Consider the following 17091-nt stretch of genomic DNA (forward strand, 5'->3'; position numbering starts at 1 on the left):
TACAGTCCTCTCTGCTTACAGGTTGAAATGAACCGAATAAATGATTTAAAAAGGAAATTAAATAAGCATTTAAGGGAATTAAACTTGCATGACTTTGGGGAGGGAGCAGGGGAATTAAAGAGAATGCATTTCTCTACACAAAGTTGGCATTGATGAAATAAGCTAAATTAGTTCTTTCTGTGCCACAGTTAATCAAAGACTGACTTTTACAACCTCTACTCGTAATATAACCCTTGAGTCCAGGAATCATTGGGGTAAATCTGCACGCTCCCCTTCCTCAACTGTGGTGCCCAGACACATTCTCAGGGCTGTACTGCATACGATCTCAAATTTCTCAGAGCTTTTCCGATGACACTGATCTCAGAAATCTTTTTGCAGAGACACAATTGACAAACCTTTTACCTTGCATAGTGAAAGGCCAATGATAGTGAGGTGCTGGTGATTGGAGTGACTCTGCCAGATCTTGCTGTGATATCTGGTTGGAATTGATAATTTGGAAATACTTCCCATTGCAAGTGCTGTAAATAGAGCAGGCAGAAAGCAGTCCTCCCCTCAGTCCAGAGCACAACCCTCCATCCAATATGACGGCAGAGAAGGGCTCCATACCAAATCTCATCCTCTCCAACTGTTTTTCTTTCTTCTTTCGTGTTTCTTTCTTTTGATTCTTTGGAGCTTGGTCGGTGAGATGGCAGCAGCTAGGAGAGTTTGGTGGTCGTCCATGAGGCGGCTGATCATGATTGGAGACATCATTGCTTCAATGTCCAGACTGGTGCTGGAGCTGGACTCTGCAGTGAGATGGCTGATGCAGCAATGGAGCATGACAGTGGATAGGACCCAGGTGGTGGTAAAGGATGGCAGCACAACCAAAGCCTTGCGTGTGGCGGTGAGGCCTGGCATGTCCAATGAAGGTTGGCAGCAGTAGTCAGCAGTGAAAGCAGCTGGCAAAAACAGGTGGATACATGCCCAGTGCAGGGGAGTATGAGCCCTCTTGAAGAAAGCCCTGCTTGGATTGTCTGTAGGCCCATGGATTAAGGAAGGACTGTATCGTTTGACTTTTTCACTTTTTTTTAAAAACTCATTTCAACTTATATAACTAAGATTTTGTACGTAGGTACTTTGTAGCTAAGATGCCACTGTGTGCGGGGACATTGTCCACTTCTCACTGTCTCTCGTAGCTGGTACCTGAGAACACGTGACATTAAAACCTCAAACTTCTAGCAAGATAGCGGGCAGAGGAAGACGCCCCATGCGGAGCTCCTCTGCTCTGCCTGTTTTCTTGTTTCTGTTCTTTTTTCCCTCTCTCTTTTTAGCAGTCCCAGAGCAGCGCGAGGGGAAGAGGTTCCCAGTGCACTGTGAGAGGAACTCTTGTACTTCTGTACTGGAGTACAAGTGACAGCAAAGGATATTCAATATTCAATACTCATGAATCTTGACCCATGCGGCACAAAGCAGACCCATTCGTGGCACCTCATTAATCAACTTCATCTTTCACTCACTTCATTCGTAACTCCTGACAATAAAGAACACTCTATTCTATATTCTATTCTCTCCAAAACAATGTTCTGGCTCCAGCGAGCCGCCCACTCACTCTAATAGTGGCTGAAGGTCAGCCCGCCTCCGTTAGGTCAGGAAGTCCGCTCCGCTCCACCTCCTCCTCTCTGATTGGTTGGAGAGCCAGCAGGTCCAGATTGAACCTCCAGCCCTGCGTCTTGTTTGCTTTTGGTCATCAATCGGGCGGGCAGCTGTTTGAGAATGCAGAGTTAATTGGGATTGTGAGCATGTGTGCCGCAGGTGATGGCCGGAAGGAAATGTGCGTTTATCATATGTGAGTGAAGGTTAAAGAGGAGGGCAGCGTTCGGAGCAATATTATGGCAAGAGATTTCAGTGATTGCCCAGTTTGAGTCTCAATGCCCCAAACACGAGTTTTTCGGTGCCGCAATTTAAGCCGCAGAGCGCCTCAGAAAGTGGCCCCGTTCAACGGACCCTATCTTAGTTTAGATGTAGTAAGAACTGCAAATGCTGGAATGCAGTGGTTTGTGTCGAGGTTCGTCCCGAGCAGCTCCGTGACACGGGACTCCGTGCCCTACGGGCTGTTTCCCGGGACGCACACCGAGACCAACATCAACTGCGCCTGGAGGACCATCAATGCAGTGAAAGACGCTCTTTGGTCTGCCCGCAACTTGCTGGTCTTCCAGTTGAAAGAACTAACCCCGACCAAGTGTTGCAGACTGGCGCACTCCAGGGTTCGGGACTACGTGTTGAGGGACGCACTAAAGCTTGGGGCAGCCGCCGCCAAGGCACGGTGGGGAAAGACCACCGTGTAAGACCCCTCGGCCGTACCGTATCAGGGCCCTGTTCAGAAACTGGGCCCAGCTGGCGCCTCCTCCAACTGGTCGGGGGCCAACTATGACTACGGTAGAGATGACCACCGGAGTTTTTCCTTTTCCTTTGTTTTTTCCTTTAGTTGGTGTACGTACCCCCAGGGTAAACCGGGACGGCTAGCATGACCGGGTAGGTGAAAGTGTGTTTATTTTTTGTATTTTGTACGAATAAAGTATATTTTTTTAAATAAAAAAAAAAGAACTGCAAATGCTGGAGTCAGAGATAACAGTGTGGAGCTGGAGGAACGCATAGGCCATTTCTGAAGAAGGATCACTTTCACTACCCGAAACGTCAACTTTTCTGCTCCTCTAATGCTACCTGGCCTGCGGTGTTCCTCCAGCTCCACACTGTCTTATCCCATCTTGGTTAAGCTGGAGGGATAATATGCAGGGGATAATATCTTGGCTGAATGTTCAGATAAATTTTAATCCAATGGACAGAACACCTATGTAGTTTCTCTTAACATTATGCAGTGCAACTTTATTTCAGTGTAAGTTAAAGCACAGTCACAGTAAATTCATTGGAGCACTCTCACGAGTGCTGTGCAACTATTACCATATGTAGCACATGTAATAGGAACAGGAGTATGCCATTTGGCACCTCAAGCCTGTTCTGCTATTCAGTAGAATTGTGGCTGATCTGACATTCCTTGTGTCCATTTTCCAGTGCTTTTCTCACAAACCTTGAAGACTCTATCCCAGCCTTAACTGTACACAAGGACTCTGCTCCCTTTGTGGCAAGAAGTTCCAAAGAGCCTCAACCTTCTGAGAAGACAGTCCTCTTCTTCTCAGCTTTAAATTGGTGCCCAATGAGACTATGCTTTCTGGTCCTGGACTCTCAAATGACAGAAAACATCATCTCAGCATTTAGCCTCTCAAAGCCCCTTCAGAATCTGATTTGCTTCAATGAGATCGCCTCTCATTTTTCCAAATTCCAATGAGTAGTGTCCCACTCACTCCATCTGTGTCACTGGTTAAAACTCTTTCTACTGTGTTAGAACTCTTACTAATTATTTAAAATCACTTTTGGTTTGATTCTGACAGCTGAATGGTGACCTCTGGACTGTGAGCAGCAGCTTGTGTTAAAAAGAATAAACAACCTGTTTTTGATTTTTGTGTCCAGACCTGGAAGTTAATTGCTGGTTGGGTCTTGATCAAAAACTCTGTAGATTCTTCTGGCTATTAATGAGGTAAATATCTGCAAACTGGTGCCAGCAAATCTGGGAGAGAATGTGATCAAACAGAAGAAAGGGCTGGACCTTTTTGAATGGGATTTCTGAGAAAAGGAGTTTGGCTGTTTATGTGACAGCATGAAGATTTGACAATCCTATGTACCTGTGAAATAATACATCATGGAAACTGCTTAAGTAATATGGTCAGTTTTTTTTTTGTTTTATAATTTATCCCTTAACTGTTTGTATATCTGTCTTCAGTGTGAATTGGGCTGGAAACAAAGGTTATTGGGTGAAGTCATTGCATGTTCACTAACGAGTATGTGCACTGTGCTGTTGGGCGATGCTTGTGCATGTGCTAGTGACTGAGATTGATGGAAAAGTGTTCACGTGCATATCTTTGTTCCTGAGCTGGCTATCAATGTGAAAGAAGTTGAGAGAATGGAGTAAGGAGTGGAGGGAGGAAACCAAGCAGGGTGGGGGCGTTTGGAAATTGGAGTCGTTCTTCGCCCACCACCCCACCACAAAACCCAGCTCATCGTTTCTCTCATTGCTCCCCTTCATCACCTGTACTCCCTCCCTTCCTCAGTATCAGCAAACTTCCAAAGATATTTTCTTATTTCCTACATACTATGTTGCTTTTCTAAGAACATTCAACAATAGAAAAGGACAGACAGAGCAGCCAGTCCAGAAGCTTCCAAAATCACTCTGCACCTCCTTGACCTTCTTGAACTGCTACATTCTGCGTGATGAAGCTGCTCCCAGATTGCTGTTCTGTAAGGAGGTTACAGGATTTTCATCCGGTGGTGATAAGGTAGTGCTGATGTCTGTGTCAGTTACAATCATTTTGTTCCATATCCTGCCTTTAACAGAATAGCAACATAGAAAATAGGAACAGAAGGAGGCCATTGTGCTGTTTGATCATGGCTGGTCATCCTACTCAGTAGCCTGTTTCCACTTTAGACCTATACCTTTTGATCCCTTTAGCCCTCAGAACTATATTTATCATCTTCTTGGAAATATTCAGTGTTTTTTCCTTAAAAGCTTTCTGTGGCAGTGAATTCCACAGGCTCCCAGTCTCTGAGTAAAGAAGTATTTTCTCCCCTCAGTCTGAATCTGCCTCCCAATATCTGTAAACTGTGACTCCCTGGTCATTGAGAGCATCCTTCCTGCATTTATCTTGTTAGTCTGTTGGAATTTGATTGGTTTCTGTGAGATCCTCCCTCCTTCTTCTAAACTCCAGTGAATTTTGTCCTAACCAATTCATCTGCCCTTGTACGTCAGCCCTGCCATCCCAGGAATCAGTCTGGAAAACCTTTGTTATGCAGCCTCCAGAGCCAGAACATCCTTCATCAGATAAGTATTCCAAATCTGCACACAATACTCCGGTGTGGTCTCACCAAGACCATGTACAGTTTCAGCAAGACATCCCTGTTCCTTTACTCAAACCTTCTCGCTTTGAAGGCCAACATCCCATTTTGCCTTCTTCACCTATTGCTGCACCTGCATGCTTACTTTTAGCAACCTGTATACTGGGACACTAGGTCTTGTTTCTCATTTCCCTTTCATAAATCCATGCTGACTGACTCTGTCCAACCGTGTCATTGTTTTCCAGTGTTAGGCTAACTGGTCCACAATTCGATGTTTTCTCTCTACCTACTTTATTAAATAGTGGGGTTACACTAGCTACCCTCCAATCCATAGGAACTGTTACAGAGTCTAGAATTTTGAAAGATGACCATCAATTTCCTGTATTTAGATTCAAGACCCTACTTTCAGAATGCATCCAATCTGTCTTGGGCCACTTTGTTAAGTACTCTGGAGTGCAGATTACCAGGTGCTAGAGATTTGTTGGTGTTTAATCCCAACACCATTACCCCATTGATACTAATTTCCATCGGTTCCTCCCCCTCGTGTGTTCCCCCAGCAATCCAACATATGTAGTTAATTGGTCTGTCTATGTCTTTATTCCACATTATAACTTCTGTTTCTGACTGTAAGGGATTTGTTTTCACTAATCTTTATGTTTTCTCTCTTCATCATATCTTTAGGAGCTTTTACAATTAGTTGGTATGTTTCCCACAAGCTTACTCTTGCGCTTAACTTTCCCCCTCTTAATCAATCCCTTAGTGCTCTTTTGCTGAAATCTGAACTGCTCCCAGACTTCAGGTCTGCTGCTCTTTTTAACCAATTTGTACCCCTCTTCCTTTGGCTCCCGTACTAGCCCTAATATCCCTGGTTAGCAATGGCAGGGCCACCTTTCCTGCTTTATTTTGTGCCCATCAGGAATGAACAACAGTTGCAGTTCCGCTAAATGCTCTTTAAATGTTTGTCATCCCTTGAAGTTATGTTCCCCAATTTACTGTAGCCTGCCTGTATCTCAAACCATCTTTATTTCCTCTATTTGGATTTTGGCCCCAAGTCTCATAATCACCTCTGTTATTCTCCATCTTAATGAAGAGTTCTATCACTGAGTTCTTCACTCACCCATAAGGGGCCTCACACAGCTAGATTACTAATTATTCCCTTCTCATTACACAATTAAAAATTTTAAATTAAAGCTATCCCAGAAGACCATAGGACTGCTGACTCACTTGGAACAGAGAGAGAGCAAGTGAGAGAAACCAGCCATTCAGCCAACTGAGCTAACCCACCCCTGGCCATTACACAGTATGCAGTCGAGGATGGCCTGCCTCCTTTTGGGTTCTCAGTATATCAATCCAGAAAACCATCTAATACATGCTCCAGGAATTTCTCCTCTATGGTATTGTTACTGATTTGGTTTGCTCAGTCTATGTGCAGAATGAAGTCTCCCATAATAACCATAAGACCACAAGATATAGGAGCAAAAGGAAGCTTTTTAGCCCATGGAGTCTGCTCCACCAATTGATCATGACTGCTATGTTTCTTAACCCCATTCTCTAGCCTTCTCCCATAATCGTTGATCCCCTTACCAATCAAGAACCTATCTGTCTTTGTCATAAATACACTCAATGTCTTGGCCTCCACAGTCCTTTACAACAATGAGTTCCACAGAATCACCACCTTATGGCTGAAGGAATTCCTCATCATCTCCATTCAAAAGGGTCATCCCTTCACTCTGAGGCTGTGCCCTCGGGTCCTAGTCTCTGCTACTCGTTAAAACCTCTTTTCTGTATCCACCTATCCAGGCCTCTCGGTATTCTGTAAGTTTCAATCACATAGAGTCAGACAACATGAAACAGACCCCTCAGTCCCACCCGTCCATGCTGACCATTTTCCAAAACTAAAGCAGTCTCGCCTGCCTGCGCTTGGCCCGTATCTCTCCAAACATTTCTTATTCATGCACTTATCCAAATGTCTTTTAAACATTGTAACTGTAATTTTAGCCACATCCAGCACTTCCTCTGGAAGTTAGTTCTACGCACAAACCACTCTCTTGTGTAAAAAAAAAGAAAAGTTGCTGCTCATGTCTTTCTTAAATCTTTCTCCTCTTGCCTTAAAAATATGCCCCCTAGTCTTGAAATACCCCACTGTAAGGAAAAGACACCTGCCATTCACTTATCTATACCGCTCAGAATTTTATAAACTTCTAAAAGGTCAACCTGAACCTCCTAAGTTCCTGTGAAAGAAGTCCCAGGCTATCCAGCCTCTCCTTATAACTCAATCCCTCCATTCCCAGCAATATCCTGGTAAATCTTTTCTGAACCCTTGCCAGCTTACTAATATACCTTCCATAACAGGGCAACCAGAACTGAACCAGTACTCCAGAAGAGGCCTCACCAACATCATATACAATCTCACATGACATCCCAACTCCTGTACGCAAAAGGTCTGAGCAATGAAGTGATGCAAACTTCAAATATTAGGTAACTGAACCCCAAAGTGTCTCTGTTCTACAGTATTACCCAAGGCCCTACTTTTAATTGTATAAGTCCTGTCCCCTTGTTTGTTTTATGCAAATTAAACTCCCGCTGCCACCCTTCAGCCTATAAACCCAATTGATCAAGATCTCTTTGTAACCTTAGATAACCTTCATTGTCCACTGTACCCTCAATTTTGGTGTCATCCTCAAAATTACTAACCATGCCTTCTATCTTCTCATCTAAATCATTTATTAAACGACAAACAAAAGTGGATTCAACACCAATCCCTGTGGAACACTGCTGGTCACAGGCCTCCAGTCCAAAAACAACCCTCCACCACCACACTGTCTCTTGTCATTTAGTAAATTTTGTATCCAATTGGCAAGCTCACCCTGAATCCCATGTGAGCTAACTTTACTAATTAGTCTACCAAGCGGAACCTTGTCAAAGGCTTTACGAAAGTCCAAGTAAACAATGTCCATTGTTCTGGCCTCATCAAACTTCTTGGTAACTTCATCAAACAACTCAATCAAATTTGTGAGATACAATTTCCTTTGCACAAAACCATGCTGACTTGCCCTAATCATTTCTTGCCTCTCCAAATGCTATCTTTCAGAATCACCTCCAACAACTTTTCCACTCCTGAAGCCAGACTCTCAGGTCTGCAGTTCCCAGGCTCCTCCATACATCCCCTCTTAAAAGAAGGCCTTAAGTTAGCCACTCTCCAGTCATCTGGCACCTCACCTGTGTTATAGATAGTAAAAATATTTCTACAAGGAGCCCAGCAATTTCCTCCCTAACTTCCCACAATGACCTGGGATACACTAGATCAGGTACCGGAGATTTATCCACTTTTATATTTTCTAAGACCTTCAACACTTCCTCTCCTGTAATGTGAACTGTTTTCAAAACATCAATATTTATTTCCCCGAGTTCTCTAGCCTCCTTTGGTCCAACTCGTCCATGCTGACCAGATTTCCCAAACTGAACTAGTCCCACTTGCTCGCGTTTGGTCCTTATCCCTCTTAAACCTTTCCTGTTCATGTACCTGTCAAAATGCCTTTTAAATGTTGTAACTGTACCTGCATCTACCACTTGCTCTGGCAGTTCATTCCGTATACAAACAACTCTCTGTTTGAAAACGTTGCCCCTTGGTTCTCTTTTAAATGTTTCTTTTCTCACCTTCAAAATATACTCTCTAGTTTTGGACTCTTCTATCCAAGGGAAAAGAACTTTGCTTTTCACCTTATTTATATCTCTGATAATTTTATAAACTTCTATTAAGTCACCCCTCAACCTCCAGTGGAAAAAGTTCCATCCTATACAGTTTCTCCTCATAATTCAAACCCTCCAGTCCCAGTAACATAAAGACTCATGAAGCCACACAGAGTAGGAAGACAATCCAGCCGCTAGAAACATCACCTAGTCTCCATTTCTTTGGCCCTTGGTCAAATTGTTCGGCAACAGGAACTGTCCAGTTTCATACGTGGAGAGTGAAGGTTTGGGCTAGCTTTCTCCACAGTAAAAACTGACGTGAAATATTCATTTAATATCTCTCCCGTCTCCTGAGTTTCAACACAAAAGACCACCTCCTTGATCTTTAAGGTGCCCAACTGTCTCTCTCTAGTTGCCCTTTTGCTCTTTGTGTACTTGTAGAATCTCCTTGAATTATCCTTAGCCTTGACAGATAACCTAATCTCATATCCCTCTCTGCCTTCCTGATCTCCCTCTTAAGAATGCCCCTCCACGAAATTCATTTGAACCCAGTTGTCTATATCTAATATATGATTACTTTTCATTCTTGAATACAGCCTCAATGTCTCTATTCATCCATTGTCCTCTAATCATACTAGCCTTACCTTTCACTCTAACAGGAATATAATGGCTCTGAGCTCTTGTTATTCACCCCTTTGAAAGCCTCCCACTTATCAGATATCTGTTTACCTGTAAACAATCTACTCTAATCAACTTTTTAAAGTTCTTGTCTCATACCATTAAAATTGGTCTCACTCCAAATAAAAATGTTAACTTTTATGGAAGGCTTATCCTTTTCCATAATTATTTTAAAACTGATAATAATTCTGTCACTAGACCCAAAGTGTTCCCCTACTGCCACTTCAGTCACTTGCCCTGCCTTATTACACAAGAGAAGGTCAGGCTTTTCTCCTTCTCTAATTGGAATATTTATATATTCAACAAATTCTTCAACATCCAAACCTTTAACACTATGGTAGTCCCAGTCAATGTTTGTAAAATTAAAATCACCTGCTATTACAATCTTATTCTTACATCTATGACATCTCCCTTCATATTTGTTCCTCAGTTTCCCTCTCACTATTGGGAGACCTATAGTACAATCACATCAAGGTGATAATTCCTTTCTTAATTCTAATTTCAACCCATATATACTCATTGGATTATTTTTCAGAAATGTTTTCTCCAGTTGTGGCAGTAATGTTTTCCTTTATTGAAAATGCCACTCCTCCTCCTCTTTTGCCTCCCTTTCTATCCTTCATATATCCCCCTCATTCTTCTAAACTACATTGAATACAGACCCAGACTCCTCAACTGCTATTTTTATAACCAGTGTTTCATCCTTGGATTGTTCTTGTAAACCTTCTCTGGACCCCCTCCAACACCAGCACATTCTTCCTTAGACATAGGGCTCAAAACTGCTCACAGTATTCCAAATGCTCAGCCTCAGTACATCTGTGCTCTTGTATTACAGACCCCTTGAAAGAAATGTGAAAGTGGCATTTGCCTTCCTAACTGTCAACTGAACCTGCATGTTAACCTTAACAGAATTCCTGAACTAGGACTCCCAGAGTCCCTTTGCCCTACAGATTTCTGAAGCCTTTTCCTGTTTAGAACATAGTCTGTGCCCGTGTTCTTTCTGCCAAATTGCGTAACCGCACACTTTTCCACATTGTATTCTGTCTGCGACTTTTTTGTTTGCTCTCCTAGTCTGTCCAAATCCTTCTGCAGCCTCCCTGCTTCCTCAACACTACCTATATTATTGTTATCTGCAAATGTGGCAACAATGCCCTCAGTTCCTTAGTCCAGATCATAAATGCCTAATGTGAATAGTTATGGTCCCAACACTGACCCCTGTGGAACTCATCAGGTTACCAGCTGCCATCCTATGAAAGACCTCTTTATCCTGACTGTCTGCCTTCTGCCAGTCAGCCAATCCTCTATCTTGCCACTAACACCAGGCTCTTGTCTAATTTAGCAGCCTTTGTGCGGTACTTTGACAACAGTCTTCTGGAAATCCAAATAGATCATGTCCAATGGCTGTCCTTTGTCTAACCTGTTTGTTACCTCCTCAAAGAATTCAAACAGATTTGTCAGGCATGACCTCCATTTGACGAGGCCTTGCTGACTCTGCCCTATTTTACCAAGCACTTTCAAGTACTCTGTCGTCTCAGTCTTAACAAGGGACTTTAAAATCTTGCCAACAACCGAGGTCAGGCTAATCTGATAGTTTCCTGCCTCTGTCTTCCTCCTTTCTTAAACAGGGATGTTGCATTAACCATTTTCCAACCATCTGGGACCCTCCCTGACTCCAGGGATTCCTGAAAGATCATCACCAATTCCTCTACAACCTCCTCCGCTATCTTCGTAAATACTCTTGGGTGTAGTCTTGATGATTTATCCACCTTCAGACCTTTCAGCTTCCCAGCACCTTCTCCTTAGTGATGGCCAGTGCACTCACTCCTGCCCCATGTCTCTCTTGAAGTTCTGGTATGCGGCTGGTGTCTTCCACTTTGAAAACTGATGCAAAGGCCTGTTCAGTTCCTCTATCATTTCTTTGTTCCCTATTACTGGAATTTCATAATCTTAACAATAAATTTCCCATTCTCAAATACCTGCAAACTTCCCTTTTAAAATTACTTAAGGGCTTGAATTCTTTTCAGGTGGAACGTTTCAGATCCTGACAACTCTCTGTTGATTCACAAACTGCTGAAGCCTATGTTGAGTCTGGAGGTTATAAAGGGCTTAAGTGAAAGGTGCTGTTCCCCGAGTTCTCATTGAGCTGCATTGGAACAGTACAGGAGGCTGAGGTCAGTGTAGGTGTGAGCAGACAGTGAAAATGACAAGGTTGCACTGTGAGTGCTGCTTGGCTAAATGAGTGCTTTGAAGATGGGTGAAAACTGAGAGGAAGGTGAGATAGGGAGAACGTGAAGTTGAAAGATTGAGTGTGGTGCCTCAATTCCATCTCAGTTTGGGCCGTTCAGAAAGTCACACAGTCCCAATGGCAACTGCCAATTTGTAAGTGATACCTGTGGAGTTTTTTTTCCCACAGTTTTTAAAGTACAATATATCAGTTTCTATAAAGGTAGGGGCCTTCGATTATAACAAAAATGTTTGAAATGAAGGAAACTCACTAGCTTTTAAATTCCCTTAATGAAAGTAACTAGCTGAATCGAGACTGAAGTCATGACAGGAGACCTCAGACCCGTGATGTGCTGCTGTTTGCACAATGTGGGAAATAAGGGACGCTTCCAGTGTCCCTAATGGCTACGTGTGCGGGAAATATGTCCACCTGCAGATACTGGGTAACTGATTTTTGGATCTGGAGCTGTGGGTGGACTCATTGTGGAGCATTCACAATACTGCAAATGTTCATGAACAGCACATTTAGAGGGTCAGCAATACCACAGGAGAGGATTACACAGGCAGAAAGGGTGACCATAAGATAAAATAAAAGGCTCAGGAAGGAAGTGCAGGAGTCCCTAGTGGATATCCACCTCTCAAACAGATATACCACTTTGCATTTTGCTGGAGGGGGGAATGGGTGGAGTGGCCTCTCCAGGGAACTCAGCAGCAGCCAGGCTCATGACACCACAGATAGCTCTGCTGCACAGAATGGGGAAGAAAGAGAGTGGCAGGGCTATAATGACAGGAGATTTAATAGTCAGGGGCACAGACAGGCACTTCTGTGGCCGCAGACATTAAACCAGGACAGATTGTTACCTCCCTTGTGCCAGGATCTGCAATATCATAGAGTGGTTGCCGGACATTCTCAAGCTAGAGGGTAAACAGCCAGTGGTCATGGGACACATAGATACCATAGCTTAACAAAGGAATGAGTGCCTGAAATCTGAATATAGGAAGATAGAAGATACATTAAAATACAGGACATCAAATGTAATAATGTCAGACTTACTCCCAGTGCTACATGCTAGTGAGAGCAGGAATAATAGGATAGATCAGATGAATAGGAGGCTGGAGAAATGGTGTACCGAGAAGGGTTTAGATTCTTCAGGCATTAGGACTGTTTCTGGGTTATTTGCGACTTGTACAAGCCTGACCAATTGCCCCTGGGCAGAGCTGGGACAAATCTTCTTGTGGGAGTTTGCCAGTTGCGTTGGTGACTTTTAAAATAGTATGGCAGGGGGATGGAAACCAAAGTGTAGGTATAAATGGGTCAGATTCAGATGAAGAACTGGGAGGTAGAATATTAGTTAGTGAAGCAGTCAACGGCTCAGAAAGACAAAAGGAAGGATAATTAAATGAGGATAGAGTCTCTCTTCATACATCAGTCCTGAGATCCCAGAAATCAATCTGGTGAACCACTCTCTCAATAGTCAGGCCATCCTTCCTTGGGAAAGGAGAACAAAGGTACACATTGTACTTCAGGTATGGTCTTACGAAAGCCCTTGCAGAAAGATATCTTTGTTTCTGTACTCGAATCCTCTTACTATGAAGGCCAACATATCAGTTTCTTTCTTTATTCATTCATGGGATGAGGACGTCGCTGGCCAGGCAGCATTTATTGCCCATCCCTAATAGCCCAGAGGGCAGTTAGGAGTCAACCACATTGCTGTGGGTCTGGAGTCACATGTAGGCCAGACCAGGTAAGGTTGGCAGTTTCCTTCCCTAAAGGATATTAGTGAATCAGATGGGTTTTTCAGACAATTAACAATGGATTCACAGTCATCATTAGATTCTTAATTCCAGGTATTTATAGGGTTCAAATTCCACCATCTGCCATGGTGGGATTCAAACCCAGGTCCCCAGAACCTTATCTGGGTCTCTGGATTAACAGTCCAGTGATAATACCACGAGGCCATCACCTCCCATTTGCTTTCTTTACTGCTTGCCGCCCCTGCCTGATTCCCAAAAAAGAGAATCACAGAAAAACACAACACAAAATGGTGTCAGAGACGCTGATATAAAATTGTAGATGACAATGTCCCCATCATATCCATGCTGGTCATCAAGCACCTACCTACTCTAGTCCCATTTTCCGGCATCCAGCGTGTAACCTATATTGTAGTGCCTTGTATAATCAACTAAACATTTCTTCAAGGTTGCAATGGTTCCTGTTTCTGTCACCATTTCAGATGCTGCCACACCTGTGTATCTCCAGCATTTTTGATTTTTATTTCAGATTTCCACCATTTTGCTTAAGCCTTAGAGTCATAGAGTTATACAGCATGGAAACAGACCCTTCAGTCTAACTTGTTCATATCGACCAGATATCCTAAACTGATCCAATCCCATTTGTGAGCATTTGGCCCGCATCCCTCTGAATATTTCCTATTCGTGTACCCATCGGGATGCATTTTAAATGTTGTAATTGTACCTGCATCGGCTACCTCCTCTGGCAGTTTGTTCCATAAACGCACCAACTCCTGTGTGGAAAGATTCCCCTTAGGCCCCTTTTAAATTTTCCCCTCTCACCTTAAACTAATGCCTCTAGTTTTGAACTCCCTGACCCAGGGGAGAAAAAGACCTTGGCTTTTCACACTATCCATGCTCCTCTGCAAGGTAATCCCTCAGCTTCCAACACTGCAGGGAAAAAGCCCCAGACTATTCAGCCTCTTCCTTTAGCTCAAACTTTTCAATCCTAGCAATAACCTTGTAGATCTCTTCTGAAATCTTTCAAGTTTAACAATGTAGAATCATAGAGATGTACAGCATGGAAACAGATCGTTCATACCAACTCGTCAATGCCGACCAGCTCATTGTATACATGCACCACCCTCTGCGTAAAGAAAGTTGCCCCTTAGGTCCCTTTTAAGTCTTTCCCCTCTCATGTTAAACCTATGCCATCTAGTTTTGGATTCCCCTACCTTGGGAAAAAGACCTTGACTATTCACCCAATCAGTGCTCCTCACGATTTTATAAACCTCTATAAGGTCGCCTTCAATGCTCCAGGAAAAATAGCCCCAACATATTCAGCCTCTACCTATAGTTCAAACGCTCCAACCCGAGCAACATCCTTGTAAATCTTTTCTGAACTCTTTCAAGTTGCACAACATCTTTCCAATAGCAGGGAGACCAGAATTGAAAGTAGTATTCCAGAAGTGGCCTAACCAATGTCCTGTAAAGCCACAACATGACCTCCCAACTCCTCTACTCAATGCACTGACCAATAACAGCTAGCATACCAAACACCACCACCTCTACCTATCTACTGCAACTCCACATTCAAGGAACTATGAACCTGCACTCCAAGGTCTGTTTGTTCAATAACACTTCCCAGGGCTTGCTGTTAAGTGTATAAGTCCTACTCTGGTAACATCTTTCTGAAAATAGGAGGACTAGAATTGAACGCAGTATTCCAAAATTGGCCTCAGCAATGTCCTATACCCTGCAACATGCCCTCCCAACTCCTAAATTCAATCATAGAATTCCTACATTTGGGCACGTGCCCGCACCAATCATCTGAAGAGCATCCCCACCCTATCCATTTAACACTGCATTTCCCATGGCTAATCCATCTAACCTGTACATCTTTGGACTATGGGAGGAAGCCGGAGTATCCGCAGGAAGCCCACACAGACACAGAGAATGTGCAAACTCCATACAGATAGTGGAATCGAACTCAGGTCCCTTTATTGATCAGCGCACTGATAAATGCAAGCGTGCCAAATGCCTTCATCAGCACCTAATCTACGTGAAATTCCACTTCCCAGGAACTATGCATTTGTTCTTAGCCCTTCAGAGGGATTGAGGGTATGAGGAGAAAAATAACAGAATTTAGTTGTAGATCTATAAAATGCCTTCCTTCATGCCTCTATTTCTCACTATGGTTTTGTGTCAACATTGACTCGTTCCATTCCCTGAAGGGCATTTATGAACCAGTTCAGTTTAAGTGTTAATTCAGCAGTTTCCCCAAGTGTCATCTCCACAAGTGACCAGATTACTTTCTCTCAATTTCACAACTTTCTTCTGGTTTCTCCTAATAAATTTGTTTTCTGTTTGAAAGGTTGATTTGCAAATGAAACTACATCCAGATCTGACAATTGCTCTGTTTGTAATAACCTAATCAGGATTTTGAACATTGAAGGAAAAAGCACCGTTCACAATGGGGAGAAACACATATCATCTGTGTGGAAGAGTGTGAAGATTCATCTGAAATGTCCAAACGCCAGTACAGTCACACTGGGAAAAGACTATGGGAATGTGGGGGTGGTGGGAAGGGATTTCTTTACCCATCTCAGCTGGAAATGCACCAATGCAGTCACACTGGGGAGAAGCCATTCACCTGCCCTCATTGTGGGATGAGATTCACTCTGTCGTCCCACCTGCAGATACACCAGCGAGTTCACACAGGGGAGAGACCATTCACCTGCTTCCTGTGTGAGATTCAGTCAGTCATCCAAACTGCTTATACACCAGCAAGTTCACACTGGCAAGAAACCATTCACTTGCTCCCAGTGTGGGAAAGGATTCAGTCAGTCATTCAGCCTGTGGATACACCAATGCAGTCACACTAGGGAGAGACCATTCGCTGGGGAAAAATATTCACTCATTCAACTCACCTGCTGATACATCAGTGTGTTCACTCTGGGGAGAGACCATTTACTTGTTCCGTATGTGGGAAGGGATTCACTCTGTCATCCAAACTGTTAACTCACCAGTGAAATGAGACTGGGTGGATCCTGTTCACCTGCTCTGTTGTGTAAAATGATTTGCTGTTTGCAAACACAACAGCAAATTCTCAAAAAACTACAGGTGAAAGATTTTGCTTTTACTTACACCTAGGAATGAACCTTGGTCATTGGGCCATCTGTATTGATATTATTAAACCCTGCTCCATTAAAGGTCCTGCTATTGTTGGTAAAATGTTGATACGATTGTATATCTGTATGATAAGTTTTGAAATGATCACAATTTCACTGTACATCAACACATTTAAATTGGGTAAAGACTGTCCACCTGCAAGTTGATTGCAAAGTGATTTTGTGGTTCATCAGGGCTGTTTAAACAGTGGTGAGCTCCCTAGTAACTCCGTGTTGGATTTTGATGTTGTTTTTGTCTATATGCAAACCCATTTTCTGGACCTGTTTCTGAAGATGTTTGTAAACACCACAGGTTCAGTGACTTATTTGGGATAAACATAATACAAATCATCTTTTCATTAAAACTATGTTGCATTAATTCTGCCTCATTCTGAGTGCCTTAGAAATAAAATAATCATGTGTACTCTTCATATGAGCAGTTAGAAGAAGGCACATCCAGAGTGAGATATAGCCTGTAATGCTGGAAATTTAGTTACAAGTGCTGTTGGGCCATGTGTACCTAACTTGGCAAAGGGATGGGATGCAGAGTGAATGTCCAAAAGGGTAAGAAGAAAAGAGAAGAATCAACAAGTGAGTCAGGAACGTATCGACATTACAGGCCAGTTAAGGCCTGAGAGTTTGACATGGTTGAATGGCATTGATTTAAATGCTACTA

The 17091-nt window shown here is 43.1% G+C and overlaps 1 long non-coding RNA gene across 4 annotated transcripts in view; it reads left to right on the forward strand.

Annotated features, from left to right (window-relative positions):
* Positions 1-16689, forward strand: part of LOC109934721 — a 34136-nt gene extending 17447 nt beyond the window's left edge. For 3 of the 4 annotated variants that reach the window (XR_007262524.1, XR_007262523.1, XR_007262525.1), the window contains one exon: positions 15620-16689. This is a non-coding gene — a long non-coding RNA (uncharacterized LOC109934721). Of the gene's footprint in view, positions 1-2464; positions 2513-15619 lie in introns of those variants that run through there. The other variant, XR_007262526.1, reaches the window with a different exon arrangement.
* Positions 16690-17091: the final 402 nt, after the last annotated feature.

This window comes from Rhincodon typus, chromosome 7, assembly GCF_021869965.1.
Source record: "Rhincodon typus isolate 14 chromosome 7, sRhiTyp1.1, whole genome shotgun sequence".
Taxonomy (NCBI): Eukaryota; Metazoa; Chordata; class Chondrichthyes; order Orectolobiformes; family Rhincodontidae; genus Rhincodon; species Rhincodon typus.